This window comes from Galeopterus variegatus, unplaced genomic scaffold, assembly GCF_000696425.1.
Source record: "Galeopterus variegatus unplaced genomic scaffold, G_variegatus-3.0.2 Scaffold4511, whole genome shotgun sequence".
NCBI classification, from domain to species: Eukaryota; Metazoa; Chordata; class Mammalia; order Dermoptera; family Cynocephalidae; genus Galeopterus; species Galeopterus variegatus.
Window position 1 is genome coordinate 54,415 of NW_007730622.1, and position 472 is coordinate 54,886.

The window sequence follows — 472 nt, forward strand, 5'->3', positions numbered from 1 at the left end:
AAATGCTTACTTCAGAAGAATAGAAAGATGGCAAGTGAACAACCTAATACTTCACCTTAAAAAACTAGAAAAAGAAGAACAATCCAAACCCAAATTCAGCAGATGGAATAAATTATTAAGATCAGAGCAGAACTTAATGGAATTGAAACCCAAAAAATGATACAAAAGATCAATGAATCAAAAAGAACAGATAAAGAAAATTGACAAACCATTAGCATGGCTAACTAAAAAAAGAAAAGAGAAGACCCAAATAACAAAAATTAGAAATATAAAATAGGTGACATTACAACCAATACTTCTGAAATACAAGGAATCACTAGAGACTACTATAAACAACTATATGCCAACAAATTTGAAAATCTGGAGGAAATGGATAAGTTTCTGGACACACATAAACTACCAAAATTGAGACAAGAAGATGTAGAAAATCTGAACAGACCAATAACAATAAAATAGATTGAAGCTGTTATCA